The 23,712-nt window shown below is 44.0% G+C and overlaps 1 protein-coding gene across 4 annotated transcripts in view; it reads left to right on the top strand.

Moving 5' to 3' along the window:
* The first annotated feature begins 4,334 nt into the window (after window positions 1–4,334).
* Stat3 (signal transducer and activator of transcription 3 (acute-phase response factor)) overlaps window positions 4,335–23,712 on the top strand; it is a 61,302-nt gene continuing 41,924 nt past the window's right edge. For 3 of the 4 annotated variants that reach the window (XM_013037956.1, XM_013037957.1, XM_013037958.1), the window contains exon 1: window positions 4,436–4,631. The gene's annotated coding sequence lies outside the window, so the exon portion shown is untranslated. Of the gene's footprint in view, window positions 4,632–23,712 lie in introns of all 4 variants that reach the window. The other variant, XM_013037955.1, reaches the window with a different exon arrangement.

Here is a 23,712-nt window from a genome sequence, read left to right as displayed (position 1 = left end):
TGGTAGGCTCAAATGGTAGAGTCTCCAGGCTGGTTTTGAATTGCTATCCTCATATCTCAGCCTCTTGAGTAGTTAGGATTACAGACATGAGCTATCAGTGCCTAGCCCTATCAGAGCTTTTTATTTTTCCCCAGTCCTAGGGCTTAAACTCAGGGCCTGGGCAAGGTCCCTGAGCTTCTTTTTGCTCAAGGCTATTACTCTACCACTTGAGTCACTTCCAATTTTTTACTATTTATGGGGTACTGAGGATTCAAACCCAGGGCTTCCTGTATGTCAGCACAATACCACTAAGCCACATTCCCAGCCCTAGCAGAGCTTTTTAAAGCAGATGGTGACATGACTGAATATTGAAGTTTTAGGATGATCCAAGGCAACAAGGGGAAGGATAGAGTGCAGAGAGAAGTTGGGCGAACAAAGCTTTGGCGGAAGTGAGAGAAACTATAGCATTTCCCCAAAGAGGGGTGTATAAAGGTATGTGAGGTATGTGCACAGTAGGGATGTTGGAAGGGAAAGGAAGGCCAGGTCCTAGCAGTCCAAGTAGGAAGGCAGGGTTTCAGTGGATGGATAAAGCTGGGTGGTAGAATCCAAAATCCTGATTCTGAGCCCCCTTAGGATACCTCTGAGTGCCTCTGTGGTCTAGATATTGTACAATTATTTGGTCTGAAGTTTCTCTCTTTTTTATGTTGAGATAGGGTCTTTCTAAGTCACTCAGGTTTGGCCTTGAACTTCAAATTGTTCTGCTTCAATCACTCCAGTGCCTGGAATTGTTATTTATTTTATCTTATTACTTTTATTTATTTATTTATTTTTGCCAGTCTGGGGGCTTGAACTCAGAGTCTGGGCACTATCCCTGAGTTTCTTTTGCTCAAGGCTAGTACTATACCACTTGAACCACACTACCACTTCTGGCCTCTTCTGTTTAATGGTGCTAAGGAATGGAACCTAGGACTTCATGCATGCTAGGCAAGCACTCTACCACTAAGCCACATTCCCAGCCTTGGGGATGAGCTCTTTTGGGTGTGTGGTCAGTGTCTGGGATTATAAACACACACTAACTTACTCAGCTTCCAGATTCACCTTAGTTTTCTTTTTTCAGTAGTCCTGTGTTTGAACTTAGGGCTTTATGCTTGCTGTGTAGGTGCTTTTTCAATGAGCTACACACCCAACCCTGTTCATTTGTTGGTTATTTTTGGGAATAGAGTCTTACTTCCTGCCTGCAGAGGCACCTTATCCCGATCCACCCATTTTATACTTCTCATTGTAGCTGGGAAGACAGGCAAATGCCATCACACTCAGCTTCTTTCCCTTGAGATGGAATCTGATGGACTTTTCTGCTTATATTGGCCTTGAACCTGAATCCTGATAACAAACATGAGCCACAGACACCCTTGACCTTAGTTTTCTGTCAGTAGATCAATATGTTCTCTCTTTATGTGCTGCACATGATTGTGTAAGAAAGGAGAGAAGCGGTGAGCCAGGCAGGCATGGCGGCTCAAGCCTGTAATCCTAACATTCAGGAGAATTGTAAGGCCAGTGAGCTAAAGTTCTACTCTGTCTCAAAAAGCAAGACATGAGAAGGCGGGAGCTGGTGGCTCACATATGTAATCCTAGCTACTCAGGAGATTGAGATCTGGGGTTCATGGTTTGAAGCCAGCCTGGGTAGTAAAGTCCATGAGACTTTTTTTTTTTGTCAGTCATGGGTCTTGAACTTGGTCTGGATGCTGTCCCTCAGCTCTTCAGCTCAAGGCTATCACTCTACCTCTTGAGCAACAGTGCCACTTCCAACTGGTGAATAATTGGAGATAAGAGTCTCATGGATGTTCCTGCCAAAGCTGGTTTTGAACTGTGATCCTCAGATCTCAACCTCCTGAGTAGCTAGGATTATAAGCATGAGCCACAGGTGCTCAGCCATGAGACTCTTATCTCCAATTAACCACCAAAAAACTGCAAGTGGAGCTGTGGCTTAAGTGATAGAGCACTAGCCTTGAGCACAAAAGCACAGGCTTTTATGAGTTCAAGCCTCAGGACTGACACACACACATACACACACACACAAAACTAACAAAACAAAAGCAAGACAATAACAAAAACACGAACAACAATATCCAGCAGTAAGTCATTGGGAACATATTTGACAATATGTTATCAGGAAACCAGTCAATTGCCTGGGATATCTTAGCTAAAAGAGTTCAGGTCAGATGGGCTATCTGTTCTACAGTGAAGATAGAGATAAATACATACACAGACTCTACAGATACATGTAACAGTTTCTACCTTGGTCTGCTTCTCCCAGGAATCAGGAAACTCAAGCCCACTGTCAGTGATTCTATTATTTGCTCTATAGAGAGCCTCACCTCACACTTGGGAGAAGGAATGGTGGCTAAGGATATAGTTCAGTGGTAGAGTGTCCCGGGTTCTATTTCCAAGATTCTGGGTTCTATTTCTAATACAACCAGCATTACATATGGATATGAGGTGCTACTGTAAGAGGCAACTTAAAAGCTACTTTCAGGCTGGGAAGGTGGCTCAGTGGTAGAGTGCTTGCCTTGCATGCATGAGACGCAGGGTTCAATTCTTCAAGCACCGCAGCAGAAGAAGCCAGAAGTGGTACTGTGGCTCGAGTGAGAGTGCTAGCCTTGAGCTGAGGAGCTGAGGGACAGCACCAAGGCCCACAGTTCAGGCCCCATGACCAACCAAACAACAACAACAACAAAAAACGGTACTTTTGGGGTTGGAGACGTGGCTCTGTGGGTAGAGGGTTAGCAAATGACTGAAAGTGGCAGGTACTGCGTTCAAGTCCCAGTCCTGGACTTCAAAGAAAAAAAGCTGTTTTTGCTGGGCCTGTGAATTAACTAAAAGCTAGTCTTCCCTCCCCACTTTGTTTTTTTCTTTTTTTTTTGGGGGGGGTCCGGTCGTGGGGCCTGAACTCTGTCGCTCAGCTCTTCAGCTCAAGGCTAGCGCTCTATCACTTGTGAGCCACAGCACCACTCCCGGCTTTTTTCCCCCTGCTTATGTGGTGCTGAGGAATCGAACTCAGGGCCTCATGCATGCAAGGCAAGCACTCTGCCACTGAGCCACCTTCCCAGCCCTCCCTCCCCACTTTGTATCTGGGCTCTGACCTGAGCCATTCCCTGCTGCAGTCAGTCATTTTACAATCACCCTGAGCTCCAGAAAGAATAGGATTTACTGATAAGCATGTTAGCATCTGGCGAAAAGGCAAACTCCTCAGATAGGCAATGCCATCTTCCTATCATCTTGAAGAGAACAGCCAAAAGCTATGGACCACCAGTCAAATCTCCAGTTGAATTACTGGTGAGCCAGGTCTTGCCTGTGACCTGAGACTATTTTAACTATCCAAATGTAAATCTTTCTAACCCCCTGCTTCCAATTCTTCCTTTTTTTTTTTTGCCAGTCCTAGGGCTTGAACTCAGGGCCTGGGAACTGTCCCTGGGTTGCTTTTTTTTTTGCTCAAGGCTAGCACTCTACCACTTGAGCCATAGTGCCATTTCCAGCTTTTTCTTTTTATGTGGTACTGAGGCACAAGGTGGAAAAGAAAAGATTAATTTCAAGCACTTCAATTCAGATAGATACCTGGAAATGTCAACACTGTGCATATGTATATACAGTCTCTGCATTTTGGGGTACTGACCAATGGGCTGACTGTTGGGGTTTGATGCCTGAAGCCATGGAATGGAGGACTGGGTTACAGCCACTATAGGACCGGGTTACATCCACTATCTGTCTTCTCCCCACGCAATCTAGTAATTACTCTATTTCCACGTCATGTTTCCGGGTGTGTATGTCCGGACTCACGCGGAAACTGAAGTTCAAAGCAGGCAGGAGTCGCCCGTGTTCTCTTTTTGTTGTCTTCCCCAAAGTCCCACAACTCAAGAGTAGGGCCCCTGAGATCTGGTAACACCAGGGGACTGCCTAAATGGTTGATTCCCACGTGGTAAGAGGCTCACAACCTCGCCCCCACGCGGTGCCAAGGGCCGGGAAAAGGGAGAGCGGGCTGGAGGGAGCTGTATCTGGGCATTTAAAGTGTCTTGACGTCACGCACTGCCAGGAACTCAGCTGAGTTTTCAGCAGGATATTCCGGGCATCTTCTCTCCCTCCCTCCGGGCATCTGTAGCCTAGGCCCCCGCTCTTTCCTTTTTACTACGGTGGGAGGAGCACCAAGCTCTTGGAACAGCCAGAACAAGGGGCTGTCCCTAGTCATCCTTAGACTCCGCCTCTCCTTTTACAACCTCTCCTCATTGGTCAGTGGGTGGGGCTTTGTAGGTACAGCAGATGCACTGGGGCCTCTGGGTGGCCAAGCACGCCGGCAGCCTCATGAATTATGTATGAGGGCGTGTCTTGACCAAGCAGGGTCTGGGTGGGGATTGGCTAGAGGGGCTGTAATTCAGCGGTTTCCGGAGCTGCAAAGGAGCAGACTGGGAGGGGGGAGCCTGGGGTTCCGACGTCGCAGCGGAGGGAACGAGCCCCAGTCGGATCCCCTGACGGGCACCCCTTGCTCGGCGCTGCCTCTTTCCGCGTCGGCTTCGGAAAAGGCCCGGCAGCCTGAGAGAGCCCCACGGTCCGCACCCGGCGCAAGCGCAGCCCGGCCTGTCCGGCCTCAGCCGGAGAAACAGGTGAAGGGGGCGAAGGGTGGGGCCGCTTCCCCCCACCCGGACCACTCGCCGGGCCTGGGGACCCGGGGAGGCGCGGCGGGGGCCGGAGCTTCTGGGAGGGGGCGTCGGAGGGAGTTGTGAATGGACACTTTAGGGGGCGGGGAGGATACAGAGGGTCCTTCCTAAAGGGACGGTTCCCGGCGATGACAGGAAAGGGCCTTTGAAGGGAAAGGGACGCTGGAAGTTTCGATCTTGGGAGTTGCGGAGGGAGAGCGATTGGGAGCTCATGGGGTACGACCTCGGACGCGGACTTGCGAGTCCGAGGGTGGCAGGAGTGAGGGGACAGCCACCCGACTTCCGGCCCTCTGGGGACGTTGGGTCGGGGGGGGCGATTGTCAGTCACGCCTGCGATCGCCAAGTGGGGGTGGTGGTTGGAAAGAGCCTCCTCCTTTCTCCCCACCCCGGCGACGGGCCCAGGGGCTCCGGACTGAGCTGCTCTCTGCACCCAGGCCCCACTTCTGTTCCTTCAGCTGTGCCAGCCCCTCCAGAGGTGGCAAGAGGTGTCCGTCCTCCTTACAGCCTCCCTGGCTGGCTGGTGGTGGGTACGAAGCCCGCCTAAGAATCAAGTTTCCTGTAGGGAAATTGACAAACTTGGACTCTTTCTAAATTCTCTTCCACCTTATTTTAGGTTAAGATGTGCTTCTCTCCACCGTGTGCATGTGATATATATATATATATATATATATATATATATATATATATATATATATATATATATGTATATGATACGATAAATCCCTAGTCAAACCAGCTCTAGAGTGTGACAAATCTCTTTCCTCTTTGACATTGTCCTTTTATAAATACCTAGTAAAGTCGACTGGATGATAAAGAATTAAGCCATTGCGTTTACTGGATTGTGGTGTTGCTTAATTGCATAGGACAGAATGAACCAATCAAGAGTGGGAGTTTTCTGTCTCAGAGCCAAGAACTTGGGTAAATGCAGAAGAGAGGGAAACAAAGACGGGCTGGCCTTGGCTGAGCTTGGTAGGCAAACTTTACCTGTTGGTAGTGGGTGAGGGTGTTCTTAAATTAGCAACAGCTGTCACCCAAGTTGTTTTTTCATGTTTAGTACACATTACTCTTCTATCAGTTGGTATATGTGTCTTAACACTACTAGTGGTTAGTCATTTTTTCTTAGTAAAAATGTGTGTGGTGTGTGTTTGCTGGTTTTGATATCTCAAGGATTTGAGCTGACTGCTGATAGATAAGGCATTGGTTTGAATAAATCAAAGCAGTAAATCATCTCCACCTTACATGTGTGGAGTTAGACTGTATTATGTCCTGATTCAGATAATTGGCTATTTTATTTTTCTTGAAAAAGAATTTTTTTCTGGTGGTACTGGGGTTTGAGCTCAGGGCTTTTTGTATTAACTATATTCTTTGAGTCAGTCCATTTATTTCCTTATTGCATATGCCAGACAGAGCACTAGTAGAGTTTTTGTCCAGTCATTTGGATACTGAACAGGGAAGGAAATCTGGAATTATTTTTAAAAAATTGGGGGCTGGGAATGTGGCTTAGTGGTAGAGTGCTTGCCTCACATGCATGGAGCCCTGGGTTCAATTCCTCAGTATCACATAGACAGAAAAAGCCAGAAGTGGCACTGTGGCTCAAGTGGTAAAGTGCTAGCCTTGAGCTGAAGAGCTGAGGGACAGTGCCCAGACCCAGAGTTCAAGCCCCATGACCTGCAGAAAAAATAAAAATAAAGCACCTTGTGGCTTGACCACCTAGTGGTCATTTCAGTCTCAAGAAGTTGTTTTTTCCTTCCTGCCTCTAATGTGTCGACATTCAGATATGAGATGAGACTGAGGTAATGAAGAATATCAGATCACATCAGATGCCTGAACGCAGGAGCTTTTTAACTGAAGTTTTCTGAGAGCTGGTGTACAAATCAACAAATAACCCTTCCAATTTGTGAAAGTTGCTCTGAAGCATCAGATGTGTTTTGATCTTTGAATTTGTAGTCTATGTAAATAGAGCAATTTGATAAATGCTTTAAATATCATTCATGCAGCAGTTTGATCAGCTAGATAAGACATTTCCCTACTCAACAAGGTGGCTATTATATTTAAAAGAACATAAGTATGGTACATAGAACATTCCCATTATTGTAGAAAGTTCTATCAGACAGTGAGATGCTAAACACTGTAGGTCTTTAGAGGAAGGAGAGATTATAAAGCTTGAAATTGTTTAGGTAGTCTTGTTGCAAAAGGAGAGCTCTGAATTGGGTCCTAAATAATGGGTGGAATTCGAATTTGATGGTGTCAAGGACGTGGAATGAGAAGGTGTGAAGACATAACACAGGAAAAACATTTTGGTAGGTTATTGGGTGTGTAAAGGAGGAATGCCTACTTATCAAGGCCTTGAGGGGCTGGAGATGTAGCCCAGTGATAGAACCTTTGCCTAGCATGCCTAAGGCTCTGGATTCCATTTCCAGAAATGTACACAAATACACACATACACACACATACACACACTGCTGGAGGGAAAGCTTTTACAAATGTTTGAGTGCCTACCTATGTGTCAGACACATGCCTGGCAGTTCCTGGCTAATTTATTCAATGTCAATCGATGCATTTGCCCTTTGCCCTAGGGGAGTTGCTGCCTTATAAACTGGGACACCATATCCTTATTTGGTATTTTGGGGTGAAAAAAAGTATAGGCTGCGTATGTGCAGAAGTGGATTTTGAGGATTTTTTGATTGTCTGAGTCACCACTCTTCCTTTCTTCTTCCCCCCTTTTCTTGTTGCCTTCTTTCTTCCTATCTTTTTTATTTTTATGTGCCACTACTGGGGCTTGAACTCAGGGCCTCTGTGCGCTCTCTCTCTCTCTGCCAGTCCTGGAGCTTGAACCCAGGGGCTTAGGCACTATTTCTGAGCTTTTGTGCTCAAGGCTACTGCTTTACCACTTTGAGCCACACCTCTATTTCTGGTTATTTGGTGGCTAATTGGAGAAATGAGTTTCATGGACTTTCTTGCCTAGACTGACTTTGAATCAAGATCCCCAGATCTCAGCTTCCCAGGTAGCTAGGATTATAGGTGTAAGCCACCTGTGTCTGCCTGGGCTGGCTTTGAACTGTGATCCTCAAATCTCAGCTTCCTGAGTAGCTAGGATTTAGGCACAAGCCACAGGCACCCATGGGCCGTGTGCTCTTGTTTTGCTTTTTCAGCTCAAGGCTGGTGCTCTATCATTTGAACCATAGCTTCACTTCTGCCTCTTTGTTTAATTGGAGATAAGAGTCTCTCAGATTTGTCTGCTGGGCTGGCTTGGAACTGAGATCCTCAAATCTTAGCCTACTGTGTAGCTAGGATTACAGGCATAAGCTGCCAGTACCTGTGTTCGTTCTTTCTTTCTTCCTTCCTTTCTTTCTTCCTTCCTTCCTTTCTTTCTTTCTTTCTTTCTTTCGTCTTTCTTGTACTCTACCTCTGAGTTTACACCCTCAACACTCAATTTTTTTTTTTTTTGGGTTCGGTCGTGGGGCCTGAACTCTGGGCCTGGGCGCTGTCCCTCAGCTCTTCAGCTCAAGGCTAGGCGCTCTACCACTTGAGCCACAGTGCCACTTCCGGCTTTTTTTCTTTTTGCTTATGTGGTGCTGAGGAATCGAACCCAGGGCCTCATGCATGCAAGGCAAGCGCTCTACCACTGAGCCACCTTCCCAGCCCCTCAACACTCAATTTTTTTTTTTTTGTCGGTCGTGGGGCTTGAACTCTGGGCCTGGGCGTTGTCCCTCAGCTCTTCAACTCAAGGCGAGCACTCTACCACTTGAGCTAAGGCGCCACTTCCTCAACACTCAATTTTATATACAAATGTATATAAAACTTTTGGGTCATTTGATTTTTAAAACATCACCTAAAGTGTACTTGAGGCACAACCCCAGATCTTGAGGAACTGGTATTCTGGAGCAGCCTTAGTGTTTAGGACTGTCTTGACTTTAGGATGGGAAAAGAATGTTGTCCTTACATACTTGTTGCTAGGAACCCTGGTTTACTGTGGTACACTATAGTTAGGATGAACAGATAGTATTTAGTAGTAAATTTTTAGAGATGTTTCTAATTGTTAAAAAGAATTAGCATCTGGGGATAGGAATTAAAATGATGGCTAATTTTCATTTTTTATGTTAGGTCATCACAAGTCTTCATTCAAATCTGCAACCATATTATATATTATGCTTGGTAGCAACCAAGGAGAATGATGAGATATCATCCCTGCTTTTTACAGAACTGGAGATGTGGTGGGACCAGGGCACATGCTATTCCAGTATGGATTTAGGATAGGGGAGATGAAAAGGAGTAGTTCAAGACTCAGGGTCTGCAATAAAAAATTTGGGGTTGAGGGCTGGGAAGGTGGCTCAGTGGTAGAGCGCTTGCCTTGCATGCTCGAGGCCCTGGGTTCGATTCCTCAGCACCAATTAAGCAAAAAGAAAAAAGCCAGAAGTGGCGCTGTGGCTCAAGTGGTAGAGCGCTAGCCTTGAGCTGAAGAGCTGAGGGACAGAGCCCAGGCCCAGAGTTCAGGCCCCACGACCGGACCCAAAAAAAAAAAAAAATTGGGGGTTGGTTGGATGCTAGTGGCTCACGCCTGTAATCCTAGTTGCTTAGGAGGCTGAGATCTGAGGATAACGGCTTGAGGCCAGCCCAGGCAGAAAAATCCTTGAAACTCTTATCTCCAATAAACTATGCAGAAAAAACCATAAGTGCTGTGGTTCAAGTGGTAGATTGCTAGCCTTGAGCAAAAAGAACCTTAGGGATAGTGCCTAGGACCTGAATTTAAGCCCCAGGATAGACACAAATAAATAAATACATACATCTTAAATAAATAGATCTTGAATCTGGACAGTTTTCTTGTCTGTAAAAAGACTAGAGCTAGATTTACCTATAGTCACTCAGGAGGCTGAGGCATAAAGACTGGGAGTTTGAGGCCAGCTCTGGACTATGTGGTGAGACATTATGTCAAAAAACAAAACAAGGGCTGGGAATGTGGCTTAGTGGTAGAGTGCTTGCCTAGCATGCATGAAGCCCTGGGTTTGATTCCTCAGTACCACATAAATAGAAAAAGCTGGAAGTGGTGCTGTGGCTCAAGCAGAAGAGTGCTAACCTTGAGCACAGAGAAGCTCAGGGACAGTGAGTTTAAACCCCAGAACTGGCAAAAAAAAAAAAAAAATCACAGACAAAATTCAGTAAGATATTGCAAATGAAATTCTTAGCATTATGCTGGTTTATAATAAGAGCTCTTTAAATCTAAGTTCTTATATTAACTGTCTAAGAACAGAGATTAGATTTACCCCCTCTCCTCCTTGGGAGTAAGAGCAAGGCTTTGTTACAGTGTCTATAATATAAGGTTTTGTTGGATGAATAGTAATTTTGACAAGGTTGAGTAGTAAATAGTTACAGTCAAGGCTGAAGGAACATGAATGTGAAGAGGCTTAAAACAGCATAGTGTATTCAGAAACTATAAGTGGAAGTTCCTAATTTAGGAGAACTAAACAGAGAGCAGGAGGCCACAGAGCCACATCTCAGCCCTTTAATTAAGTTTAAAGGTCATTAAAATAAGTTATCTTTTTATAAGAGCAATCTATGCTATTTTTAAAATACTTAAACTTATTTTCCTGTTAATAGTTTAGTATGTATTTTCCCAAGTTCCTTTTAACAGCCTAACAAGACGGACAAGTCAGTTCTTCCAAATAAAATAATTCCTTCTTACTAGCCCATCTTCTGTTATGAGTGACTGCCAACCAGTGAACAATTGACTTAATCTTTGACCTTTTAATTGCATCAGCCGATGACTTAGGTTTTGAGCTTTTTTTTTTTTTTTTGGTCTGTCATGGGGCTTGAGCTCTGGGCCTGGGTGCTGTCCCTGAGTTTAAGGGGAGTGCTCTACCACTTAAGCCATAGTGCCATTTTGGTTTTTTTGGTGGTTAATTGGAGATAAGAGTCTCATGGAATTTCCTGCCCAGGCTAGCTTTGAACCATGATCCTCAGATCTCAGCATCCTGAGTAGCTAGGATTACAGGCGTGAGCCACCAGCACTCAGCTCTGATTTTGAGCTTTTCTAAGGTCACTAGTATTTTAGTGTGGAAACCCTTGAGCTTTGATTGTGTTTGAGAGTTTCATGCTACACAGTTGCTAAAGAGGCTAAAGAATTGCTGTGAGACCAGACTCCTTGGGCTTTAGATCACTGCCTCCTGGACCCTGATTGCTTTAACTTCTGGGTTTCAGTTTCTATATCCCCAAACCCTGGCTACCAGAGTAATTGTGTGGATGAAGTGAGACAATGCATAGATTGTACCATAAATTACTTTGCACAGAGCCTGGCTGATAGTGAACATTCAGATGCTGGTAATGACTATTATAAAAACCATAGTATCTAACTACAAAGTTGGATAACTTATGATTCATGATACTCATTCATGACCCAAAGGAAACAAAGTGTCATTGGGAGATTGTAACCTACTGGGAACAAACTAAATGAACAGGGATGGGAATTTATACTGTGGTGGAGGAGAAAAGATAAACACATGGCAAACTGTAAATCCCTGGTCACACAGAGGTGCTTGTGGTAATTTTCTTTCATCTGCCAAAATCAATGAGGGCATCCTATCTATTTTAAGTAACAAGGAACTCATTAAAAGTTGAGCACTGCGGAGTTTTTCATAGTACCCCTAAAATACAAAGGACTGAGGATGTCGCTCAGATGATAGAGCAGCAGCAACCATGAGTAAGGAAAAAAAAAAAAGCTGAGAGAGAATGAGAGTAACAAGTCCCTGAGTTCAAGCCATAGTACCAGCACTAAAATTTCAAAAGGAGATGGGAATGTAGTTTGGTGACAGCATGCTCAAGGCACTGGATTCAATCCTTCATACTGAGGAAGGAGAAAAGGTACAGACAATATTGAAAGTTTTGAGGGCTCAAGTGGTAATGCACCTGCCTATCAAGTGTGAGGTTCTGAGTTAAACCCTCCCTGTTCCCACCCCCACGGAAGGAAAAAAAAAAAAAGCTAGGAAAGTGAATCAAAGTTGTTTTGGGCTGGGGATGTAGCTTTGTGGTAGAACACTTAATTTAGAACTCCTGAAGCACTGGGTTTGATCCCCAGCCCTAAAATCGAACAAATAATCACCTCCTAAGTTTGAAGGGTAAAGGAGTGATTAGAGTTAAGTATTTCTCAGGAAGAAGACAACAGGAGAAACTTTGAGTCAAGTCAAGAAAATGCAGATAATGTGGATGATTTGTGTCAAGCTGGGAGCTGATTTGCTGTGCACCTATCAGCTGAATTATCTACCTTCATGGAGTGTGGGTACAGGCATCACTATGTACAAGAGTGTATATATGTATAAATATACAAGTATGGAGTTCCTTAGAGGCTTAGAGTTTTCTTTTCCTGTCCTTGTAAGTCTTTGCAAACTAACCAGTATTCTAAACAGCCTTGAAGTGAAAAACTATTTTCTCCATAAAGTGAATTCTTTCATGTCCAGCTCTCTCTCTACTTTTAAGGATTATTCAAGGCCACCCAGTTGTGTTTTGGCATTGTATGGGGCAGGAGGAAGCTGACTGAGCTTGAAAAGAGAAAGTAAAACTTCTGGTAAATATGGCTTCCTTGTAGTCGAGGAGGAGTACAAATTATTAGGGGGATGTTTGGGTAGTTTTTGTAGACACCATTTCTGAAAACTAATTTGGATTTGCGCAGATAAGCCTGATTTAGGAAAACCCTGCGTGCTGGGGTGTGTGTCAGCTACTTGCTTCTTCCCGCTTTGTTGATTGATTTTATTAGTTTGTGGTCTTCTGACCTTTCATTCTTGTTGTGAGAGTCCGAGCACTTGAAGCTCTGAACTTAAACACCTGCTTAGGTGAAAATTTCCTAAAATGGATGATTCTCACATCTTTACTAATACTAATTTTGTTTTGCTTTCAGCAAGCCCTGCTTGTTTGGCACAGAATTGAAAAACCTTAGACTTTTCCTTTGTCCACCCACCCTCCCCCAAGTAATTCTTAAAGCCTCAAAACCCAAATGCTAGCGGTGTAATTACCTCTCCTGTAAACCAAACCAAGTGCAATATTGCATTGAGTTCACATTAAAATAGTCAGCCTTTGAATTTTTTTTTCTACTTGTGGTTTAGACACAATAAATATTTAATCTTAGGCTGACTTTCCCTGACAATTCAGTTTTGTATGTGGGCCTTTATATCGATATGTTTAGGGAAAGAAAACTCCTTGAAACATTTTTCAAGATATAATTAAGATGGTAACTGTCTCCTGCATGGGGGCATGTGGAAAAAATGAAGTATTCTAAGGCCAGTGCTAGTAAAAACAAATTTTTTGCCTGTTCTAGAGCTTGAACTCTGGGCCTAGGCACTGTCCCTTAGCTTCTCACAGCTCCTCTTCTGTTTTTTTTTTTTTTGGGGGTGGGTTTTGGGGTGGCTAATCGGAGACAAGAAATTCTCAGGTTTGCTGCTTGGGCTGGCTTCAAACCCAAATCCTCAGATCTCAGCCTCTGTTGTAGCTACGATTATATGCATAAGCTACCAGCACCCTACCCAGCTGTAAAGATGCTTGAACTCAGTCTTTACAGTTGCTAGGCAAGCACTCTGCTACTTGAACCATGCCTTCAGTCTGCCTCTCTCTCTCCCTCCCCCTCTTTCTTCCTCTCTCTCCCTCTCTCTTCTTCTTTCCCCCTCTCTCCCTCCCCCTCCCCCCTCTCTCTCTGGCTGAGGATTGAACCCATTGCATATGCCAGGCAAATACTCTACTACTGAGTTACATTCCCAGGTTCTTTTGTTGTTGTTGTTATTTTTTTGCCAGTCCTGGGGCTTGAACTCAGGGCCTGAGCACTGTCCCTGAGCTTCTTTTTATTTATTTTTATTTTTTTGGGTCCGGTCGTGGGGCCTGAACTCTGGGCCTGGGCGCTGTCCCTCAGCTCTTCAGCTCAAGGCTAGCGCTCTACCACTTGAGCCACAGCGCCACTTCCGGCTTTTTTCTTTTTGCTTATGTGGTGCTGAGGAATCGAACCCAGGGCCTCGAGCATGCAAGGCAAGCACTCTACCACTGAGCCACCTTCCCAGCCCCCCTGAGCTTCTTTTTTTGCTCAAGGCCAGCACTCTACCACTTGAGCCACAGTGCAACTTCCAGCTTTTTCTGTTTTTGTGGTACTGAGGAATAGAACCCAGCCCAGGGCTTCATGCATACAAGGCAAGCATTCTACCACTAAGCCACATTCCCAGCCCTGTCCCTGAACTTTTTTTTTTTTTTTTTGGCTGGTTGTGGGCCTGAACTCTGGGCCTGGGCGTTGTCCCTCAGCTCTTCAGCTCAAGGCTAGTGCTCTACCACTTGAGCCACAGCCCTACTTCTTGCTTTTTCTGCTTATGTGGTGCTGACAAATCAAACCCAGGGCCTCATGCATGCAAGGCAAGCACTCTACCACTGAGCCACCTTCCCAGTCCCTCCTTGAACTTTTTTGCTCAAGTTTAGTGGTCTACCACTTGAACCACACCTCCACTTCTGGATTTTTTAGCAGTTAATTGGAGATAAGAGTTCACAGACTTTTCAAACCAAGACCTTCAGATCTTAGTCTCCTGAGTAGCTGGATTGGAGGCATGAGCCACCAGAGCCTAGCATTATTGTTATTTACCTAACATTTCTAATAAGTGAAGGGGGATTTAATTGTTAGAATTCACTTTTTTTTTTGCTGGTCCTGGAGCTTGAACTCAGGGCCTGGGCACTGTCCTTGAACCTTTCTGTTCTCAAGGCTAGCACTCTACCATTTGAGCCACAGTGCTACTTCTGGCTTTTTTTGTTTACATGGTACTGAGGAATCGAACCCAGGGCTTCATGCGTGCAAGGCAAGCAGGCTACCACTAAGCCATATCCTAGCCCTCCACAAATGCTTGTAATATATTCTGATTTCTCTCACCCCCTGTATCACTCTTTCTCCCCTTCTCTTCCCAAAACAATTTCAATAAGTTTCATTGTTCTATTTTCATAGTTGTAAACAATCTACTAGATTGAGTCTCTGTTTTTAGATTGTGCTTTTGTCGAGGCTGGCTTAGGACCATGATCCTCATGTCTATTGCCTCTTGTGTAGCTAGGATTACAGATAGGAAACACCAGGTCTGGCTTTTTGGTGAGATGAGGTCTCCCTCCCTCCTTCCTTCTTCTCCTCTTCCCCTCTTCCCCACTTCCCCTAGTGGCCTTGAATTTAGATCTGCCCACCTCTGTCAACTGAGTAGTTGAGATTACAGGTGTGAGCCACCTTGCTTGACAACTCAAATACTCTTTTACACTGAAGTGTGATGGTTGTGAAATGAGTTGTGTTCTCAAATTAGTGGCTTCTTCCATGAAACACTACTTTTACTTGAAAGAATGATTGACAGACCAACTGAGAGAGTCAGAGACATCTCAAAATGAAAGAAGGAAGCTGGCTGGCTATTGAAAAACAGCTGACAGTATTTGTTGCCAGTGATAAAACGAGCTTAAGAGTAAAAATTAAAATTTGAGAAAACCTGTATGCACTGGGTTTTGCAGCTTCCCAATATTTATAAATGTAACTTTCTCTCTCTCTCTCTCTCTCTTTTTTTGCCAGTCCTGGGGCTTGAACTCAGGGCCTGGGCACTGTCCCTGAGCTTCTTTTGCTCAAGGCTAGCACTTGATCACTTGAGCCACAGAGCCACTACCGATTTTTTCTGTGTATATGGTACTTAGGAATGGAACCTAGGGCTCCATGCATGCTAGGCAAGCTCTTTACCACTAAGCCACATTCCCAGTGTGAATGTAATTTTTCAATGTTAACAAATAGGACTTTTTTGGGGGGGTGGGGAAGGGAGGTGTGAGGTGTAATGAAATGTGTTAGCATTTGGAAAATCTGTGTATCTCTAAAACAATGTTTCGCTTTGTATGTGTGTCAGTATTCTGGCTTGAATTCCTGTCTTCACATAGCATATGTGGCCAGTGCTCTACCAATTGAGCCATACCCCTAGTCCAACTTTTTGCTGGTTAATTGGAAATAGAGTTCGAGGGCTTTCTTGCCCTGGCTGACTTTGACTAATGCATAATACAAAATCTTACATTGGAGGGCTGGGAAGTTGGCTCAGTGGTAGAGCGCTTGCCTTGCATGCATGAGGCCCTGGGTTTGATTCCTCAGCACCACATAAGCAAAAAGAAAAAAGCCGGAAGTGGCGCTGTGGCTCAAGTGGTAGAGCGCTAGCCTTGAGCTGAAGAGCTGAGGGATAGCACCCAAGCCCAGAGTTTAGGCCCCACAACCGGACCCCCCCAACAAAAACCAAACCAAAATCCTACATTGGAAACGCCATATTCATAGTGCAAGGTAGACTATTGAAAAGTTCATTGACATAGGCTGTATCAGTGGCTCATGCCTGTAATCCTAGCTATGAGGATGCTGAGATCTGAGGATCAAGATTTGAAGCCAGCCCAGGCTGGAAAGTGTGTGAGACTCTTATCTTCAGTTAACCAGCCAAAGGCTGATGAGCTGTGGCTCAAGTGGTAGAACTATCTTTGAGCATGTCAGGCTCTTAGTTCAAGCCCCTGAATGGGAACAAGAAAAAAAAAAGTATATATATACAGATTTGAGGATATATAGATTTTTGCTTCTGAGAGCAAAAAATTTGTGCATTATTAATCTAAAAAATTTTTTGTTGTTGTTGTTGTTTTTGTCGGTTATGGGGCTTGAACTTAGGGCCTGGGCGCTGTCTCTGACCTTTTTGGCTCAAGTCTAGCACTCTATCACTTTGAGCCACAGTGCCACTTCTGGTTTTCGGGTGGTTAATTGGAGATAAGAGTCTCATAGAAGCTGGGTATCAGTGGTTCACGCCTGTAATCCTAGCTACTCAGGAGGCTGAGATTTGAGGATCACAGTTCTAAGTCAGCCCAGGTAGGAAAGTCTGTGAGACTCTTGTCTCCAATAAACCACTAGAAAACTGGAAGTGGCGCTGTGGCTCAAGTGATAGAGTGCTTGCCTTGAGCTGAAGAGCACAAGGACAGCGCCCAAGTCTAGAGTTCAGGCCCCACGACCGACAAAAAAAGCCCCAAAAAACAGACTTTCCTCCACAGGCTGACTTTGAATCTCTATCCTCAGATCTAAGCCTCCTAAGTAGTGAGGATTACAGGCATGAGCCACCAGCTTAAAGTTTTAACATAAGAATTCCTGGTGTGTGTGTGTGTGTGTGTGTAAAAGAGAAAGAGAGAAACAGAAACAGATTAGGATTCTTTGAGTCTGTCCTAGAGACAGTGAATTGTTTGATTTAGGGTCATTTTAGCAGGAATGCTCAGTATTTTGATGTATGTTGGTCCTTAGTTTCATAAACTTTACAAGGGCCTATTTAACAAGGACCATAAAATCTTTAGATTGTGAAGTTATATCCTTAGGGTTTAGAAATCATGGGCTGGGAAGTTGGCTCAGTGGTAGAGTGCTTGCCTTGCATGCCTGAGGCCCTGGGTTCAATTCCTCAGTACCACATAAGCAAAAAGAAAAAAGCCGGAAGTGGTGCTGTGGCTCAAGTGGTACAGCGCTAGCCTTGAGCTGAAGAGCTGAGGGACAGCGCCCAGGCCCAGAGTTGAGGCCCCACGACCGGACCCAAAAAAAAAAAATCACTGTTACTTTTAGAGGTAAAATGCTTTGGAGATTCTTTTCTTTTTTTCTTTTCTTTGTTGGTTGTGGGGCTTGAACTCTGGGCCTGGGCTCTGTTCCTGAGCTCTTCAGCTCAAGGCTAGCACTCTATCACTTGAGCTACAGCGCCACTTCTGGTTTTCTAGTGGTTTATTATGAGTCTCACGGAGTTTTCCTGCCCAGGTTTGCTTTTAACCATGATCCTCAGATCACAGCCTCCTGAGTAGCTAGGATTACAGGCGTGAGCCACCGGTGCCCGGCCTGTTAGACTCTTATTTCCAGTTAACCACCAGAAAACCGGAAGTGGCACTGTAGCTCAAGTGGTAGTGTGCTCACCTTGAACTGAAGAGCTTAGGGACAACGCCCAGGCCCAGAGTTCAAGGCCTATGAATAACAGAAAAAAAATATGTTTATTTCAGATTCAACTTTCACTTGTTACAGGCAATATAACTAAGGCTCTCGTTTTTCTTAAAATTGTGTAACAAGTTCCAAAAGTCAAAGATCTTATAGCAGAGATATGACTTAAAACATAATTTGTCTAGCCTAGGGGGTTTGAAGACTCAGATTTTTCTGTCTCTACCATTGTTTGTGTGTAAGGTCATTTAACCTTTAATCCTTATCTGTAAAGTTGGAATGAAAGTATCTGCAAGCAATAGGGTTGTTACATTATCTTGACTACCTCAGGGTGCTGTAGCTGGAAAGTCCTATGTGAATTCTTGTTTCTGGTCACATGGTATATGGGTGTGAATTTTAGCATTTTTTTCCCCTTTCCCTTTTCCTTTTCCCTTCCCTTCCCTTCTTCCTTTCCTTCCCTTTTTCCTTTCCTTCTCTTCCCTTCCCTTTTTCCTTTCCTTCCCTTTTTCCTTTCCTTTTTTGCCAGTCATGGGGCTTGAACTCAGGATCTGGGCACTGTCCCTGAGCTTCTTTTGCTCAAGGCTAGCACTCTAACTCTTGAGCCACAGTGCCACTTCTGTTTTTCTCTGTTTATGTGGTACTGAGGAATCCAACCCAGGGCTTCATGCATACTAGCAAGCACTTTTATCACTAAGCCACATTCCCAGCCTATATTTTAGCATTTAGATCACAAATTATACTTACCAGAAACTGGAACAATGTTCCTTTCCAATTTATTCATTACTGCTGTTCTAAGTGTATATTCTTTTCTCTAAGTTGTAAGTATTTATTGCATCAGACTAGAATTTCATGTTTTCTTACTCTTCTGTGTGGGAGCTAATGAATAAAATCAGCTCTTCTCTGAAGAGTGCTTATTATATTCTACAAAATTATGTTTTTTTTCTCAGTATGGTGTTTGATAAGACTTTATAGAAAAACTTGTTTATTTGAGGAGCTTGCTTGTCTATTTGAGGATCTTGCTTAGCTTCCATTTTGATTTGTCTCTAAAACGTTTTTTTTTTTTTGTCGGTCATGGGTCTTGAACTCTGGGCCTGGGTGCTGTCCCTCAGCTCTTCAGCTCACCACTTCTGGTGTTCTGAGTGGTTTATTGGAGATAAGATTCTCACAGATTTCTTCCCAGGCTGGCTTTGAACCGTGATCTTCAGATCTCAGCCTCCTGAATAGCTAGGATTACAGGCATGAGCCACTGGCGCCTGGCTCTAAAAACTTTTTTAAGCTAGGCAATGGTGGCTCACACTTGTAATTGTAGCTACTCAGGAGGCTGAGATCCGAGGATGGTGGTTTGAAGCTAGCTGGGGCAAGAAAGCCTATGAAACTCTTTTAATTACTAATTAATCACAGAAAAAGCCAGAAGTTGAGCTGTGGCTCAAGTGGTAGAGTGCTAGCCTTGAGCAAAAAGGAGCCCAGGGGCAGCATTCTGACCCAGAGTTTGAGCCCCAGGACTGGACAAACAAAAACAAAACAAACAACCAAAACCCCAACCTTTTCATAAGGCTCTATTAATTTTTTTGTTTCATTTGTTGATTTTTTGTTTCGTTTTTGAGGCAGGATCTTATGATGCAGTCCAGGTTGGCCAGCTTCAGCTTCCTGAATTGCTGGGAATACAGACTGAGCTACAACACCCAGCCATTTTATGGGTTTTGATAAATATAATGATGTTGTATCTTCCATTTCAGTATCAGACAAAATAATAAATCATTATACTGTCCCAAATATCCCTGTGATATAATTATAATCATACAGTAGCCTTTTTCAGATTGTTTTCCTCCTCTTAGCAATATGAATTTCAAGTTCCTCCTTGTCTTTTGGCTTGGTAGTTCATTTCTGTTCATTGCTAAAATCTTTCAAAAATGAGTTAGTCTGTACTCCATTGTATGACTTTGCTACAAGGTGTATTTCTATTCTTCACCTGAAGGAAATCTTGGTTGTTTACAAGTTTTGGTAGTTATTAATAAAGTTGCTTGTTTTAATTTGCAGTTTCCAAATGGTAATTGATGCTGTGAACCTTAGGCTTCTTCTTTTTTTTTTTTTGTCAGTCGTGGGCTTGAACTCTGGGCTTGGGTGCTATCCCTGCGCTCTTCAGCTCAAGGCGAGCACTCTACCACTTGAGCTACAGCGCCACTTCTGGTTTTCTAGTGGTTTATTGTAGATAAGAGTCTCAGGGACTTCCCTGCCCAGGCTGGCTTCGAACCGTGATCCTCATATCTCAGCCTCCTGAGTAGCTAGGATTACAGGCGTGAGCCACCGGTGCCCAGCTTTCTTAGGCTTCTTTATTATCTAGATTCTCTTTAGGGAAGTGTTGGTTCAGCTTTAATTTAGGTTATTTGTTTTGCTTAGTTTCTTTTTCTATTTATTTACTCATTTATTTTATGCTGGTATTGGGTCTTGAACTCAGGGACTGAGTGCTATTCCTTAACTAGCATTATAAACATGAACCACCTTTTATTTTTGAGGTAGGGTCTCATTGAATAGCCCAGGCCAGCCTGGAACTTATGGTCCTTTTGCCTGCAGCCTTCCAAGTGCTAGAATTACAGGTGTGGTCCACTGTGTCTAAGATTGTTTTCTTATTGTTCAGGAACTCTTTTATGTTCTGTGCTGGTCATGGGGCTTGAACTCAGTGCCTAGGCACTCTCCCTGACCTTTTTTTTACTCAAGGCTAGGGCTCTACCACTTGAACCACAGTTCTACTTCTGGCTTTTTAGCAGTTGATTGGAGATAATAGATTTTCTTGCCTGGGCTGGTTTTGAGCTGTGATCCTTAAATTTCAGCTTCCTGAGTAGTCATGATAACAGGCATGGCTCTGTGTATTTTACATACATACACACAGACACAGACACAGACACACACACACAGACACAGACACACACACACACACACACAGACACACACACACACACACACACACACACACACACACCACTTTTTTCTTCAGTGCCAGCAATATATGCTAGGCAAGCACTATGTGACTAAACTACATCCCCAGATCTATATTTAATTCTTTTCCCATAAAACTTTATTTTCCTTTTTTGTGGTGCTAGTACTTCAAGCACATTAGGCAATGTTCTACTATTGAGGGACATCCCTTAACCTTCCCCTTTAACACATTTTTTTTTCCAGTCCTGGGGCTTGAACTTAGGGCCTGGGCACTGTCCCTGAGCTTCTTTTTTTACCACTAAGCCACATTCCCAACCCTCTTTAAAACTTTTTTTTTTTTTTTTGGTCGGTCCTTGGGCTTGAACTCTGGACCTGGGTAGATTCCTCTTGTTTATTTTGTTCAACACTGAAAGTCTTCAATCTTCTCTCCGCAGCTCTTCTTGAGCTCTTCAGCTCAAGGCAAGCATCACTTCCAGTTTTCTAGTGGTTTATTGGAGATAAGAGTCTCATGGGCTTTCCCGCCGTGGTTGGCTTTGAACCGTGATCCTCAGATCTCAGCCTCCTGTGTAGCTAGGATTACAGGTGTGAGCCACCAGTGCCTAGCCCTTTAAAACTTTTCACCACACAAGATTTTTTTTTTCCTGGAATTCAATTGCATGTAGAAACAAACACAGGGGTGCTTGTGGTTTGTGTACTGGGGACAAGGAAATGAAACACCCTATCAAATAATTGCATAATTTTCACTTTTAAATTTTCTTGTGTTTATTTATAAAGCTGGCCATTGGGCCACAGTCATGAATATATAGGCTTACATACTGATTTTTATGGTGGTTTGTGTGTGTGTGTGTATGTGTGTGTGAACATGCATGTGTGCATGTGTGCACAGGCACTAGTCCTGGGGTTTGAACTCAGGGCCTAGGCACTGTCCCTGGGTTTTTTGCTCAAGGCTAGTGCTCTTCTACTTGGTAGCCACACTTGTTAAACATTTGTGGGCATAGGCGGATTGGAATGAGGAAAAATTATTCATTTTTTCCAGTGCTGGATATCAAATCCAGGCCTTCAACATATGCTAAGTTTGGACTCTACCATTGAGCCACATCCACAACCCTAACCATCAAGAAATAATCTTTTTTTTTTTTGTCAGTTGTGGGGCTTGAACTCTGGGCTTGGGCGCTGTCCCTGCGCTCTTCAGCTCAGGCAAGCACTCTACCGCTTGAGCCACAGCACCATTTCTGGTTTTCTAGTGGTTTGTTGGAGATATGAGTCTCATGGACTTTTCTGCCCAGGCTGGCATTGAACCGTGATCCTCAGATCTCAGCCTCCTGAGTAGCTAGGATTACAGGTGTAAGCCACCGGCACCCAGCAAAAAATAATGTTTTGAGGGAAGAGAATCTCTAAATTCTCAAGCTATTCCTCTTGGGCCTTCTACAATCTGATTTTGTGTGTGTGTATGGGGGGTGGGGGAGGAGATCAGACTAAAGCTTAGAAGTGTGAAGGGGTCCTGGGTGCCTTTTCCAGGAAGAAAAGTAATGAGTAGCTTGAGTGCCTTGTTGAGTAGTTTGGTGGATTTGTTTTGAAGTTCAGAAACATGAACTAATTGAAAGTGCCAGTGGCCCATTGCCATAGTAATCTCTGCTTTGCCAAACTGTGGCCCTTTTGCCCACCTTTCTGGTACTAATATAGTCTTTTGGCTTCTGTGGCGGTTCCCTTGGTTTTCCTTCTGTCTCACAGATTTGTAGCGGCCTTCCTGCCATCCTTCCTTTTCTGAACTCAGACGTTGAAGTACCCCAGGGCCCCTCCTTCTAAGGCTGCTTTTTTCTACATTCTCTGAGCCTTGATCTTGGCCTTTGACCTTGAGGATGTTTTAACCACTCTGCTCACCTGGTGTATTTCTCCAGCCTGATCTTCCCGCCCCCCCCCCCAACTCTCTGGCTTTCCTGATATTTCCCCTCAGGCACTTTGTAGATTCCTCTTGTTTATTTTGTCCAACACTGAAAGTCTTCAGCTTTCTCTCTGCAGACTTGAGCCTCTCTCCCAGTCCTTATTTCCTTTCATCTCCCATGTTTCCATTTGCATTCAAGCCTGGTGGTTTCCACCACTACTGTTTTCTCAAACTCCTTTATTTCATCCTTTCTGACTTCTTTTTCCCCTGTGTATTAGACTGGATACCCCAAAACTACCTTTGTACAAAATATCCAAGAGTCCTGGGTAAACTCAACTCTCAAGGAAAATGGGGGAAATCTTCAGAGACAAAACCAACCAACCAAACAACATAATTCACCAAAAGAAGGAATTAAAACCATTCTGGACTGCCAGGGTGAGCATATGAGTGTGGCATGTAATGATTCTTCCTCATCCAGGAGTTTTGGTTCAACATCCACTATAAACAGAAGCTAAGGCCTTGGACTTGGCCTTGGACAGGACCCAGACTTGAGAGTCTCCTAAGGGAAAGCTAAGCAAAGAGGTTTCTCACTGAAACATTTAAACTCCCACTGTTTTTGGTCCTAGAAACTTCCAAAGGGGAGATTTTAACAGAAAAAAGGGGTGTTTCCCATAGAACTAGAGCAAACATTTCTTCCAGCCATTGAGACTATCCAGCATACCCACCTGATATATCTATTTTTTTTATCCCAAGGAATCTTTACTGTTCTTTTTATGAGTGGTCATTATCTTCCTAGTTTACCGTTGGTCTGGTTGTTCTTCACTTCTGGCCAGAGACCACCTGTGCTGTTGACCATCTCTACCTTGTCCTTGGATCTCTTTTGAATGAATAAGTAAAAGGGTGACTGAGTTAAAGATTAAGGAAGTTCTTCATGAAGACAAAATAAATTATGCTAATTATTTTTCATGTATTTGGATACTAAACATTTCACTTTATATATGATATAAGCCATACCTCTAGCCCAGCTCCTTTTTTTTTTTTGGGTTGGGTTGTGGGGCCTGATCTCTGGGCCTGGGCGTTGTCCCTTAGCTCTTCAGCTCAAGGCTAGCGCGCTACCACTTGAGCCACAGTGCCACTTCTGGCTTTTTCCTTTTTGCTTATGTGGTGCTGAGAAATCGAATCCAGGGCCTCATGCATGCAAGGCAAAGTGCTCTACCACTGAGCCACATTCCCAGCCCTTTGTTGATTATTTTGTGTTTTTTTTTTTT

Source organism: Dipodomys ordii, unplaced genomic scaffold (genome assembly GCF_000151885.1).
Source record: "Dipodomys ordii isolate 6190 unplaced genomic scaffold, Dord_2.0 Scaffold7, whole genome shotgun sequence".
NCBI classification, from domain to species: Eukaryota; Metazoa; Chordata; class Mammalia; order Rodentia; family Heteromyidae; genus Dipodomys; species Dipodomys ordii.
The sequence above is the reverse complement of the archived record's forward strand: the minus strand, read 5'-3'. Positions and strand labels throughout refer to the sequence as shown.